The sequence below is a fragment of the Amphibalanus amphitrite genome, unplaced genomic scaffold, assembly GCF_019059575.1.
Source record: "Amphibalanus amphitrite isolate SeventyFive unplaced genomic scaffold, NRLGWU_Aamphi_draft 000029F_arrow, whole genome shotgun sequence".
Classification (NCBI taxonomy): Eukaryota; Metazoa; Arthropoda; class Thecostraca; order Balanomorpha; family Balanidae; genus Amphibalanus; species Amphibalanus amphitrite.
The window spans coordinates 1586663-1600246 of record NW_024881525.1 but is presented as its reverse complement, the minus strand read 5'-3'; the positions used below and the strand labels follow the sequence as shown (position 1 = coordinate 1600246).

The 13584-nt window shown below is 51.7% G+C and overlaps 1 protein-coding gene across 1 annotated transcript in view; it reads left to right on the top strand.

Annotated features, from left to right (window-relative positions):
• Positions 1–2943: 2943 nt before the first annotated feature.
• The window catches only part of LOC122366020, a 74045-nt gene continuing 63404 nt past the window's right edge, over positions 2944–13584 (top strand). The window contains exon 1 of the mRNA XM_043337762.1: positions 2944–3222. The gene's annotated coding sequence lies outside the window, so the exon portion shown is untranslated. The remainder of the gene's footprint in view (positions 3223–13584) is intronic.

Below are 13584 nucleotides of genomic sequence, written 5' to 3'. Positions count from 1 at the left end.
TACACTTGCTCTCAAAGCCACAGCTCAATAGACGCAGATGGGGAAGTGCTTGCTTTTTTTTCTGTAGACTGCGCACGCACTTGTGGATTTTGATCAAATGAAACGATTGGGGATGTCTGAAAACTGACAAGGTTGATCTATCAGATTCCACTTAAAATGTCTAACAGCGCACCTATGCGACAAGTAATCCTTGCATCAATCATTGCATACAATCCTGTCTTAACTTTATCTTTGAACCTCTTATAATTCGTCTAGCTAGTGACAATGTCATAATTTATTATGTCTCTGTTCAAATCTGTCTTTTCAATTTAAAACAAAATATAATCTTGCACGGAGGCGAAATTGTGATTGAACTGATCACTGATGAATGATGATAAATATATCAAAACGAGTGCTATAGGTTTAGATGTTCTATCGTATTTGGTTTAGTTGCCATTCTCGATTGTAGGTATGCCATTCAGGTGCAGAGACAAAGAGTTGCAAGTGGAATTATATTCCCGTCAGTTATGTATTTACCTTTGATGCTCTGTTGGTGAAACAGACGCATATTAGCAAACGAACAATAAAATAGGTAACTAATAATGCTGTCCTGCAAATGCTGAAATGGAACAGACACGTGCTTAGTGTAGGGCTGCAACAAAATCATCGTTCCCATTGTACGTTTGATTTATATGGCTCCAGCTATTGTCCAGGCTGAATTGTTCCAGGGTTTGGCGTACATAAATGATATACGTTGTTTTGTTGTCTTGCTAATTTATTTGCCCTTGAACCAGCTCAACATCACACAAGTAATATATCATAAAGAGCGTCAATGTTTTCATCTGGATGACCCTCAGAAGTCACTGAGCACTTAATTTGGAGATGGCTATCCTCAGGCTCGTTGATTGCATGTTCTACCCAACCCTGAAGATAACAAGAATTGCCAGTACTTTGTGTGTTTTTCCCATTGTTACCACCCTGGTGCCGCAAATGTCATTTCCTCTGGACCTGCTTATGGTGAATGAAAGGTAATTGATTGCTTATCACCTTTGCTGCACTTTCCAGTCTTGAAGACCATCACAGTAGCAAACGCTTCAAAAGACGGATAGTGGGTAAAATATCCTGAATTTGTCGAACTGCATGGGAAGTAGTGCTGATGAGAAAAGGGGGTTTTGTTCCATGTTATTGTGGATGGAGAATACATTGTCTGCACCCACTGGAGAAGTATCGTGAGTGCAATTGCACTCACTGCACCCATGGTTCCTACGCTTATGTCTCAATTGCAAATCTTTATTTCATGCTTGCTTTTTGATCGTTAATTTTATTGATTTTTTTTCTTACATCATCCTCCAACCTTAATAAAAAATATGCAATTGTATGTACAGCTCGCCTTTTTATTCAGTTTCTTGGTGAAATTGCTTTGGAATCAATCAAAATGTGACAGCTGTGATGAGTGAAATATATCACAGAAAACGAGGGCTGCGCCCACTACAAGCCGTAAATAGAATCTTTGATTAACTTTTATCTGGTAGATCGGGAAAGAGCGTTTCGAGTGGCATTTGAGTTTTGATAATTAATCGGTTTTGTAGATCTCGAGACTTTTGACGGGTTCCGTATGCAAAGGTTGCCGTTAGTTTGACGTTCAGCAGCCATTAGGGAGCCTGCCAATGGTTTCTCACAGCAAATAAACATGGTAACACATGGTAACATGTGTACGAGTACATGGTTTCTCTTCCCTAGCAACAAAATATGTGCACTGCATGCTTGGCACAGACAAGAGGCACATACAGGTACGAGCATGTGTCGAGTGGACATATATTTGTAGACATAAATAAGACAGTATGTGGCGTGTGTATGTACATTGTACACATATGATGCACCTTCTCTGTGTACCTCCAAATCCTCTGCCAATTATCACAAGAGAGCTTTTTAAGAGCTTCGTCAACATGCCCATCATTTGCCGTTGACAGTGTTTATATGTGAAATAATGTATATCTTTTTATATCGTCTTCTCTGTTCACACAACGATTGCTTAGGGTATCTTGTATAGTTCAGGGTGTTAATGAACCGAACAAGACATGAAAAGATGGAAAGGATGGTTGCACGGATATAATCATGTGCATTATGCACGCTTAGGGCAAGTGACCCATTCAATTAGGTGATCATTTCAATTCCAAATAAGCCCAGCCTGTCTGCCGCTTGTGAATAAGCAGTTTTGGAATACGATGGGTATAAGACCCCTTTACGTTCAGTTCTAGCGATCTGGTTTTCAACCCGTGTTCTGTGCTGGATCCTGCCCTGGGGTGGCCGTTTCAGTCAGTTTAATTTGTAGCTGCTCCCAGCAATATTTTACAGAAAATTTTAAAAATCTAAGTGGAACTTAGTAAGTTTTAAAATTACATTCTCCGGTGTCATAAGTTTCTTTCGATGATATAGAAGAGGACTTGTGATAAGTATGCCCATGATAATGCCAAGAACGCGCCTGAGGAACTGACCAGAAAACCTCAGTCACCGGAAATCGCTACATATGTAGATCTCGTGATCTCGGCTTTCTTCCCCACCCCCTCCTGCGATCTTCCACAGGTATGTCGGGCTTCTGCTGCTGACCTGCGAGTTGCGACTGACGACGGCATCCCAGCGTCGACACAGAGCGACCCAGCGTCGACACAGAGCGAACGTGGATCGGCTGCTGAGCGGCAGCTCCAAGGCCTGCCAGCGCGCACTGCCGCCGTCCCGCCGAGCTCCAGAGGCCAGCACGATCTCTCACGGGCCTCCCACAGAGGAGCAGCGTGGCTCAGCGTTCGCGCGGTGATCTATATGTCGGCGAGAATGGGTTATCGAAACGACCACCGGGGCAGTCGCCGCGGGGCTGGGGGCCGGGTCAGACGGGGTGGGGAGGACGTCTGCCCGGCCGGCGGCGGCGGCGACGGTGGCGGCGGCGCGGCGGCGCGCCGGCCGGTACCTACCCGCGGCCAGTCCCGGCTTCGCGCCCGCCCCGGCCGGTCAGTTGCGCGCGCCGCTCGTGGTGGAAGCACTGATCTCTCCGTCAGCGCCGTGGCGCAGTGTTCCGCGGACCAACAAGCGAGAGGCGACTAGCGCGGGCCAGCGAGGCCTCTTGTGGCATCGACGAGCTGTGTGGCGTGCGAGTGCGAACGACGCAGGACAAGCAGCAGCGCCCGGAGACGGACGGGCCTGGCGCGGCCGGGCGCCCCGCGGCCGCCTGTATGGGTCTGGTGTGCTCAGGTAAGTGGTACGACCGGTGCCTATCGCGCTATCAGTCAGTTCGCCGGCCGGCGACGGCGCCACCGACCGGTCGCGCCGCTGCACGTGACGGCAGCGCCACGACTCGTCACAGCGCGCCGCGCCACGCCGGGCGCTCCCAATTATTATTAGATTAGAGTAATCGATTAGAGGAATCGACACAAACCTTGCCGACGAATATAGCGCATGGGTTTGTGGCCACTCTCCCGCAAAGATTCGCGAATCAGCCTGCGAGAGTCAGCACTCGTTACATCAGGTGTGACGTGAGGTGCGGTTTCATCACCTGTCGGAGTCCGTGTCTCCTCCTCCACCGCCGCCATTGGCGCTGCCGTCGGAACCACCGCCGCGGCATTCAGGATGCCCTCCGAAGCGCAGGAAAGCAGCAACCGGTTTCGGGAAGGTGCCAGGATAACATGCCACCGAGGGGCAGGCAGCGGTTCGGTTCGGCGAGCCGCCGCCGGCATCAATCGCGCACACTCCAGACAGACAGGTGATTGAGGCTCGAGCTACGACCTTGTCCGAGCATGATGCAACTTGGCACCGGCATTACCGAGACATGAGTGCACGCCGCCGTGTGGCGCTCCGGCGGCCGCGCGCCGCGCGAGCCGGCCAGACGGCGACTTGACAACCGGACACAGCCGGACGTGGGCATGGGAGAGACGAATGTACGACTGCGACGGGATGCAGGGCAGTGCCGATAAGAAGGGCAAGGGAGACGCGAAAGCCTGCCTCATTGCGCAATGGGAGAAAAGTTTGACCTGCCGGCGGAGGGCCAGTGTAATTGGAGTCAGCGATGGCGGCGGTCAGCGGTGGTCCGGCTGCATTGCAACACGCGGCGGCCTTTCCGGGCGCGACTGCACCTGCGGGGAGAGGAGAGGGAGGTCGGCGGGGCCAGACGGGACGGCGAGGGTGCCGGCGAGGCACGACCCGCCATATGGACCAGGCGGGCGGGGCTCGAACCGGCCCGGCGGAGCAGGGTGGGCGGCTCAGCGGCAGACAAACGCCCGAGCCAGACAGGCTGACTGTCAGGTGCGCCGAATGCAACGTGACAACCCGGCAGACAATGTCGACCCACTGGCGCGCACGTTTGCTTGACGCGCGCGCGCACGAGCTCACGCACGTTGGCACGCACGCACGCACGAACTGTTTGGACAGGTCGTGTCGCGCGGCCGCCGCGCCGTCCACCTTCCCGCACACACAGCCCTGTCATGTCCGCAGTGCGGCTTACCTGTCATACTCCGCTGTCTTGTGAGGTCCTCTGTTATCCGAGCGAGCCCCTTCGCAGCGATGTGCACCCAAGCCTGACAGGCCGACCGGTACGGTCGTAAACAGCGATCTGCCAGCCGTGTTCGCGGCGCCTATCGGGCATCACGGTGAAACATATGGATTGCAAATCTCACTTGTAGGTGTGCTGACCATGGTGTACCGACTCGCTCGAGCTCATGTATGCTCCGGACCGTCTACTTGTGGACAGATTATGTTTGCCTGGTCGCCAGTCTCCTGCACCTCATGTCGTCTCGGTGGCGTGTGGCGCGCGACCCGTCCCCGCTCCCCAGGCTGACACCGACCGGGAGGCATAGAGTGCATCCTCCGATGGGTGACGATGTCTGATAGACTGACGGTCTCTGACGCGTCACGGCAGGCATGATACGACCGAGCTGCTTCTGGGGGAGCGGGCAGCTTTTCGTCGAACGACCTCTTCGGCGCCCTGAAGTGGGTCTGCACTTGATAACTCGCTCTGTGAGCCGCTATGGTATGATTGATTTAAAAACGCGCAAAGGAACGGATCGCGTCAAACTGGTTGAGCGCCGGAGCATACCGCAAAGACTGAGGTCGAGTAAACCGTGGCCGAAGTGACACAAGTATGCGGCTCCTGCTGCGTTTACGGCGATATCCAGTAAACATGTCGAGTTGCGCCTTGCTCTCGGTGGGCTGGTTGCCAGTTTTGCTCACAAAGCTTTGCCGACATAAACGGAACGAGCCGCGATCAAACATTGGCGGCTGTCGGCTCTGGGTGGTGCCCAGAGGAGCCTGTAGCTACCTGGAGTGTATACCGGGCTTCGGCAGGATGGGTAACCACCCAGAGGCCTGACTGCAGAGCGTCAATTTAGAGGCGTACCTATATGAGACGGGATACACATGTAGGTGATCTAGCTTCTGAGTTGGAATTGATTGCCGTGCTCGGACAAACCATTTTGAAAATTGTTTGCCGTTTGATAGCGAGGGACTTCGGCTTCCTTGGTATTAGACATTCACCTTAATTACCACAATCGAAAGGTTTTTAAAATAATATCTTGATTGAAAATGTTTCCTACATGAAGCAATTATATTTTAGATTTATGTGGTGCAAAATGTGGTATAAAATGGCTTGCCTTAATCATCAATGTAGGTACGCATATGAAGTACGCGTGCAAAATTTTGTTTATTTGTAATAAATATTAGTTTGTAATTTATTAACGCTTGCTGTCGCCTGTAAAGTGGGGATCATTCTGAACATGATTAATACAACATTATTGTAACCGTTAAAATGTAAATGTGACGCACAGTACTACCTTATCCGATTCGCATGATGTTTTGGCTACACGACAAATTTGCAGGTACTTTCTAGGGCCATGCGTTATACTTTCAGACGCAGTCTCTTACTATACTATTGCTGTCAACAACCGCAAATTGATTGTCGCTAAGTCTTCTATATATGGGGTTAAACGACGGAAGCATAAACACAATGTATCCGTTATATAAGGCACAATATTGTCGCGGTATACGGTTGGTCTCCAGCAGACTCTTTGTGAATTTCGTCTCAATGATCTGTTGAGTGTGGCGACTTGTCTCAAGGCCGACAACTCCGAGCCTCCAACCGCTGATAGGCGAGGTGGCTGAGATATGTTGGCACCAAATCAGACAACAGCGACGCAGCGCCACCGCGCCTGCTTTGTATGGGGTAGGGTGCGTTCGGATATAATAATGTAAATAACTTTGAAAAAAGTAATTGTAAATCGCAAAAATATAACAGATAAAGCGACTATTCAAGAGCATTTGAAAGTGAATCATCTGTCGTAGCAAATTGCATTAATCATTAGGGATGTTATTTGAAACTTTCATTGAATGTGGTTTGGTAATCTCTCATCGTGTTTTGTACTTACATTTGTACTGCTGCTTAGAAAACGCATACCTAATCTTGCAGCCTTTGTGAAGGAACTTTCGAAGGACTTCCACAGACGTTGACCTGCGCCGGGCCGGTGCTCGGCGCCAACCACGCCGTGGCTATGGGATGTTTCAATCGTTAGTGGTAAAAGGTACACAACTGATCAACGATAAATTGATTACATTCTGTGCCTTTTTATCAAAGAATGGCGACCCTGTTTATTTTCCGGTGATTTTTATCCGAGTGAAATTGCATCAGGTTAACTCAAAACCGCTAATTGCTGTGAATTTTGTCTCGGGAAATGACGGGCCCTGAGGCTTTGAATAAGAGGAGTGGTAGTTGATTCTAGCCTATTCTAGATCGATCACCTATCGTCTTACTAATTTTAGGCCTCGCGCTGGGAAGCTAAAAATAAATCACCTTGACATGACCCTGTCCACTCTTCACTTTATGGATGCGCTCTCGCTGCTTCTAAAAACGTCTCAGGTCCATGCTTTGAATATCTTTACTAATGGTGTGTTGTGTTCCTTTTTTTGTTTGGTACTGCAAAGTTGCTCTTTTTAGTTCCGCGCGCGTTACGGAGTTGTCGCCGTGACTCGTCATCATTGGCTCGGCGCCATGCAGTGCCCAGGTGTGACCGTGCGACATGGGGTACAAGTCCTCCTTGGTTGAAGCCTGCGATCTCTGCGAGAGTTCACACCCGGGTGATACAGCGGCGCCGCTCTCGTCCCCGGTCCTCCGTACTCCTGTGTCGGCGGCGGCAGTAACGGAGGCGTCAGACCGGTCGCCATCGTCCGAGAGCAGCGCTGCCTGTTACCGTGTGGCCTGGCCCTCGACATACCGCGCCTATCTGATCGCTCCCGCCGCGCCCCAGCCCAAAACGCAGCTGGTGTTTGTCCTAATATGGCCGAGCGGCCGCCCAGAGGGCGACTAAACAGGCCGACTGGAGGCCGCGCCAGCACGCCGGCCGGTCAGACGGTACGGCGCACCCGGCCGGGGTCGGGTTCGTGGGCCAGATCCGGGCCGTGTCCTCCCCGGTTTCGGCAGAGTTCCGGTGCTCTCCGGGCACTCCGGAGGCGACTCCGGGCGCTCCGGCCGCCGCGACTCCGGGCGCTCCAGCCGCCGCGACTCCGGGCGTGCCGGCTGATGTGGGACCCGCCCGTGCGCCACGCGCTGTCCGTGAAGGAATGCAGGAGTATGTACACTTGTGATCGGGCCGCGTATCAGTCGTCGCCGCCGCCGGTGGCCCGTCAAGGCGGTCTTTGTGATTGGAGAGGTAATGTAAGCTGTCCTAATCCCTGGCCAAACGCATTCTCACAGAGATTTGCGCTGTTCGGGTGCCTTTCCCGTTTTCACCGGTTAGATCAGGCGATTGAGGCGCGGGCGGCTGCCGTAAGGGTTCTAATGCGACACATTGTCTGGACTAGGAGAAGCGTGATCCTCACATATTGTCTTCGATGTTTGGGACGGCTGTGGAATTTCTGACAGCGCCTGTTTCTAACCGAGTGGCGATTATTTGGCGACGCACCGGCCTAACTGACGAAAGAATGTAAAGAAGCGCTTTAATTTGCCCTGTAACATGAAAAGCTATCGGTTGCCATCAGGACATGACTAGGCCGGAGTTTACGTCATCACACAGACATATCTGTCTTTGATAAGCGTATATCTTGGAGCATCGCCTTTCCTAAGCTTGCGTGAGGGCATGCTTGGACAGCCTAACACACTTAGCACGTCTGAGGTTCATGCGTCATGTACCCACGCCGGTGTATAAGGCACTGGCCAGCGGGCCGTATCGCGAGCCATCACCACGTGGAGGCCACACGCGCTTAGGGACTCCACAAAAAGACTTCCCGTCGTAGCAGAGCAGGCAGATCGATCATGATGGCTGGCTTTAATAGATTCCTACAGGGTGTCCCATAAGTTCGTTCTCACATTATGTTTGCATGTGAAACAGAGTACATTGCGTTTTGGTATATTTATGACCCCTCAATGTGCTCCCCATTTAATAGGCAAACACACGAATGCATGCTGCGGCATGCCAACCGGCATGTTTGGCTGCATAGCAGGCTTAAAGTTAACCCAAACTGACTTGACATGCGCCGTGAGCTCCTCGAGGCTGGAACAGCGCTACGCTTCGACGAGCCTCAACTTCAGCATAACCAACAAATTTTTTATGAAATTTTGATCCGATGAGGTGCCTGGCATGTGATCTTGCCACAAACGCCTGTCACAGTCTCCTTGCACCGCTTTTAAGATTTGCTTGACCTGTGCACTGATGCACTGTCTTGCCTGAAGATGGGCCTACGACCTCCTGGATGCCATTTTCTCCTCTATAAATGTGTTCATACTCGCGGTTCGAGTTCAGCTTGAGGGCTGAAATTCCTCCTAGATGTTCTTGGAAAAGCATTCTGCTTCCCAAAACTGTTTCTGGGTTGCCACTTGTAACTTGATCAACTCCAGAACGCCTATAACCCCACAACACAGTGACCCTGGCCTTTTGCATAGGAACATAACGGGACGAAATGAAGGCCTCCTCCTTCGCCCTTATGGGGTTGTTTTCGGGTTTGGACGGGTGTTTCATCTCGAACGTGGACTAGTTAGTCCAGATGACCTGGTTGATGTCATCAGCCCTCTAGTTTTGTTTAGCCTCAGGCATAACGAAACTCATGTTTGGCCATTTTAAGACGTTTTTGACTGTTTTGTGCCCTCCGGTAAGCAAAGCTTAAGTCACCTTGAGTTATGTACCCCGAAAGAACACTCTTAGACAGCTGGTAATCCATCCTGAAAAGTCTGTTTACCAACTTTCTAACCCTTTGACCTTTTTGATGGCCACTTTGGCGCCACACAGTTTTGGCCACTTGGCTCATTCCTGAGGGCTGGCTAGAAAGAGGATAAACTTGCAGTGATTGACTCCCAACAAATCATCGGCGTCACTTGCTGACTGTGCGTCCAGTTAGCGATGGATATTGGCTACAGACTGGTAGGCCTCAATCACCCTCAATCGTCGCGAATGGTCACGTGCTGACTAAATACAGAGACGTACCCGTATCGGAGACCTCTATGTTGCGGCGTTAGCCGTCTCTGTAGGAAGCGGGCTCTCTAGCAAAAACTATTTTGTCTACAGAAATTAGCTACTGTGGAGCATATTTCTACCAGCCATGGCAACCATGTAAGCTCAGTTACGAACCAATTTCAGCGTGCCTTTAAGCAAGAAAGCCTAAAAACGTAAAATTTAGGTGAGAACGAACTTATGGGACACCCTGTATTTCCCATAATGCTAACAGGTCGTGGTTTGATGGATAGACTGACACACGGACAGCCAACCACACACACAGGCGTTCACAGTCAGACGAATGTGCCCTCAGTGACTGAATCGACAAGCTCACCAAATAAAACAGGTGACAAATGCCTGCCTCTGCGGAATTTCACGTTGTTGATGGTTGGTGGCAAATTTAGGGACACCTCACTCCGTCAGTAGAGCCCTGGGCACACCGATAAGGCAGTGGTTTCCGATAGAAATCTTCGCCGTGGGGATTTTTCTTTAGGTCGGATGTAACCGCAGCATGTGACGTCATACAGGCGTCCAGTTGTATGATGGGCTGACGTGATTTTTTCACTGTTAACCTGCTGGCGCGAACCCTAGTCTTCCATGGTATGTGTACTGTTATGGGCTAGTCAATCGGCAGCGCTACGACCTTCAAACATGGCTTCATATCAATGCACTAATATGTGGGTAAATGCCAGATGTGAGTCGTCACCAGTCTGCTTATATAAATGAACCTGGCTTTCACATATATGGAAATAAAAAAATATCTTACGAGAACTATGGAATCCTCACTGACAATTGTAAGCTGATTATTTGCAGACTGTGTGCTATTCGTATTGTGCATAGTTGAGCAGCTTATTGCATCTACCCAGTGAGTTTTACAACTGACCAGCAAATGAGGACTATGATTAATTGCATTCTCCAATTCACCTTTCTGCCGTGAATTCATGTTTGAAGCTGACACTTTTCACACACCTTTAGCCTACTTAAGGTGGAGTAAAATGGCAGGCCAGGGTGCAATGTGGACGAAATTAGCACCTACTGACGTAATTATAGGAAGCGGAACAGCGCTGTAGCTCCAATTAAAATCGTATCACCGTGCCACCGGCAGCATACGCAAAGAAAATCTTTGATGCTGGTCGCAGCTCTCATAACAGAGTCTCACAAAATTACATGAATGAAGGTGAGGGATAAACTATGTAATACAAACAATATCCATATAAACTATGGATAAACTATGCCGTCGATGACCAATGGCCATGATCTGCCTGCCTATTGTATGGGATCATCTTGTGTTGCCCATTGCTGCCCTTTTTATGTCCCCTTAGGGACAACCACAACAGAAAACACCCTTCACTACAAATCCCCTGGAATGTCCTTCGTCAGTCGTCTCTCTCTCTCTCTCTCTCTCTCTCTCTCTCTCTCTCTCTCTCTCTCTCTCTCTCTCTCTCTCTCTCTCTCTCTCTCTCTCTTTCTCTCTCGCCGTGCACACCAATGACGAGCTGCCCGATGTCGATCTACCTGACGAGGCCTGGCGGCACGGTGCCGGCGCGATCTCGGCTCGGCGGCCCTTGTGATCACTGGCCGTTCTGACCACTATCGGGACACCCGCTGAATGGAGCCCTTTATTCCGGCGACGGCACCTATGCATTGTGGCAGCTCCGTAGGGAGTCTGGAGCCTTGTTAAAACCCTCGTCACATGGCCGCCCCAGGCCGTAAGCCGGTCTTCAGTTGGCTACCGGTACGCTCTGAGCGCTGACGACATGCCTGGTTATTTACATCATACACTGACAACGCTCCGTTGCCGGTCAGCAGGAATGTCGGCGCCGGTGGTCCGCAGGTACGAGATCGACCTCTGAGCGAGCGAATTTGGCTATCGGCACACAGATCGGCGGCTGCTGTACTTCCGGCATCGTTAGAGTGTCTACAGCACCTGTCCAGCGCGCCCCAGGGGTGAGAGTCTTGTGGTCACGCGGGAGCGTCACTGCTGCCACTAACCAGTCACCGGACCTGCAGGGGAGCGTCTGGGAGCCCGCTCGTCTTCCGAGAGGGCGGCGCCGCACCGACCACTTGTGGCCTTCCAGCCACTTTACGGTACCCTGCACAAGTCATTCGAACGGTGGAACGCCGGCAAACAACGCACTACAATTCGTTGCAACCAAACGTCGGCATTCACCCGCTGACGGCTCCCGTTGCTCTGCGTCTGAAAACAGCGCCTGGGCTATCTGCACGGCTGCTCCTGCATGTCGCCGGATGTGCCGGCTGGTCGGCTTCGAAGAAGGTCGGCACCTCAGACGAGGTCGAGTGACGACTCGTCTGCCGGCTGGTAGCGGGTTGAACAGGGCTGCATGTGACATTGCAGTAGCCTTGGAGGTCAGTAGGCTGCGGGCTCCACGTGCTATCAATGGCTGCTCGTATCAAACGATATCAGCAGTCGACACGAACTATCTGACGTCATTGGTAAAAACCGGTGAAATCATGTGTGGATTGCATCGCTCTAAGCTACACAGTGTCAGCAGTGACATGCGCATTATTTCATTTCACATGATAGTCTTTTTTACACTTGTGCACCAACATTATTAATATTGTTTCGACTGCTCGAGAGCTTTAGGAAGCCGTGAGATGCAGCTTGGCCTTGTTGCTATGGTATTCAATGTTTTTGGTATAGTCTTATAACTCAGATCCGACCAATGTCCTTCGCTCGAGGTCAGTTTGTATCCTGGCGACAAGACGAACACAACCGGGTCGTCAACACCGGGTCGTAGAAACCCGTAGGAGACGGAACAAAGCTGGTCGCAACCTGGTCAGAGCCTTCACTGGCTGGGTGCGGGTGCTCAGCGGGCCCTAATTAAGGCAAATGAAGCTATGAGAGGGCTCGGAGTGCTGTTGCCGTATTATTTTCTGAGTTTCGTGATCGGTGGTTAAGTCAGAGTCCGAGTCGGTCAATATGGAGTTTTGAGCCGGTGGTCGACTGAGTCAGTATGCAGTCAGACTCTGAAATCTCCTCACTGACTCTGGACGCCTCCTGGCGGCCTCTGAGCACGTCCCGGCAGCACGTCCTCCGTGCCGCGCCGGGCGCGAGCGGCCGCGGCGCCTGGCTCGCTGTGGCGTGCCGGCACGACCGTCGGCCGGCACACGCGAACTCGACCCCCCCCCCCCCCCCTAACCCCCCTGGAAACACGTCCAGACAGTTCGCCAGAACCACGCGGTCACCCCAGCACTGCCTCAGCACGGCAGCCACCGCCGGCCTCGGTGTCGTGATACGGCGGCATCCCGCACCGACACTTCACTTCAAACGATGCTTCAGTGGTTTGCAGCCTATCACCTACGTAAAATGAAACGAGATGGCTGGGGAGCCTAGAGAGATTCTTTCCACTTGCTCTCAAGCGAGAGAGCCGCATGAGCTTTGTGACGTTCTCGGGAGATTTCGATTGGCGGTACTAGTCGCACCTCGATTTTGAGACTGGAGCGTGAGTGGGGCCGACGGGTGAAGAGGCCACCTTGCAGCTTTCAGGTCGCCCTCTTGTGAGCCACCCAGCAGCTAGCGAGAGGACGGAGTGGGCATCGGCCAACTAACCGTGACTGAATAACCGCCAAACGGCTGTCTGGCACGAGCTGCATGGTAATGCTGACTCACCAATCACGCGGAAAGGAGCAGGAAAAGAAAATATACGAAGAAACTGACAATGGAGCACGGTCTGAGGCGCAAGGACTTGAAGGTGCGGCATTTCGTGCTCAAGAATGCACGAAAGTTTCCATTGCCGTGCTGCTCGCTTTGCATGCGGGCATTTCTTGACCACACATGCACTGATATGCTTGACGTCTCTCTGAGCTACATACTGTATCATTTGTGCATTAGCAGTGCGTGTGCACTAGTTTATATGAACACAGTGTTCACGTCCATTGATCTGATGTGTCTGCTGACAGCTGAGACTGCAACAGTATGCAGCTAATCTCACTGCTAGTGCGATGATAGTCTTCTGCGCGTGCCGGCGCCCCGCCTCCCCATAACTGGCGACACACTGCCGACATACCTATGTCGACCACTAACAGCAGCGCCACTTGCAACTGTCATTGTTGGCGCCAGTGTGCGCCCCTGCAAACGGCGACAATAGGCGACGGCGACGAGGCGGCGCGACGGTGGCAGTTGCGG